Below are 1,204 nucleotides of genomic sequence, written 5' to 3' on the forward strand. Positions count from 1 at the left end.
TGTAATCCATACTGAAGGCTGTGGTCTTTGATCTTCATCAGTAAGTGCTTCAAGTCCTCTTCACTTTCAGCAAGCAAGGCTGTGTCATCTGCATAGTGCAGGTTGTCAATGAGTCTACCTCCAATCTTGATGCTCTGTTCTTCTTCATATAGTCCAGCTTCTCGGATTATTTGCTCAGCATACAGATTGAATAAGTATAGTGAAAGGATACAACCCTGACCCACCCCTTTCCTAACTTTAAACGACACAGTATACCTTGTTCTGTTTGAACGACTGCCTCTTGATCTATGTACAGGTTCCTCATGAGCACAATTAAATGTTCTGGAATTCCTATTCTTCACAGTGTTATCCATAATTTGTTACAGTCCACACAGTCCAGTGCCTTTGCGAAGTCATTAAAACACAGGTAAACTTTCTGGTGTTCTCTGCTTTCAGCCAGGATTCATGTGACATCAGCAATGATATCCCTGGTTCCACGTCCTCTGCTGAATCCAGCCTGAATTTCTGACAGTTCCCTGTCTATGTACTGCTGCAGCCACTTTTGTATGATCTTCAGCAAAATTTTACTTGCACGTGATATTAATGATGTTGTTTGATAATTTCAGCATTCTTTTGGGTCACCCTTCTTGGAAATAGGCGTAAATATGGATCTCTTCCAGTCATTTGGCCAGGTAGAGCTGTCTTCCAAATTTCTTGGCATAGACAAGTGAGCACTTCCAGTGCTGCATCTGTTTGTTGAAGCATCTCAGTTGGTATTCCGTCAATTCCTGGAGCCTTGTTTTTCGGCAGTGCCTTCAGCGCAGCTTGAAGTTTTTCCTTCAGTAACATCAGTTCCTGATCAGATGCTACCTCTTGAAATGGTTGAATGTCGACCAATTCTTTTTAGTATAGTGACTGTGTATTCCTTCCATCTTCTTTTGATGCTTCCTGTGTTGTTTAATATTTTCCCCGTACAATCCTTCACTATTGCAACTTGAGGCTTGAATTTTTTTTTTCAGTTCTTTCAGCTTGAGAAATGCCAAGTTTGCCTTTGGTTTTCTATCTCCAGCTCTTTGCACATGTCATTATAATATTTGATTTTGTCTTCTTGAGCCGCCCTTTGAAATCTTCTGTTCACTTCTTTTACTTCATCATTTCTTCCTTTTGCTTTAGCTACTGGGCGTTCAAGAGCAAGCTTCAGAGTCTCTTCTGACATCCATTTTGG

Source organism: Trichechus manatus, unplaced genomic scaffold (genome assembly GCF_000243295.1).
Source record: "Trichechus manatus latirostris isolate Lorelei unplaced genomic scaffold, TriManLat1.0 scaffold00057, whole genome shotgun sequence".
NCBI classification, from domain to species: domain Eukaryota; kingdom Metazoa; phylum Chordata; class Mammalia; order Sirenia; family Trichechidae; genus Trichechus; species Trichechus manatus.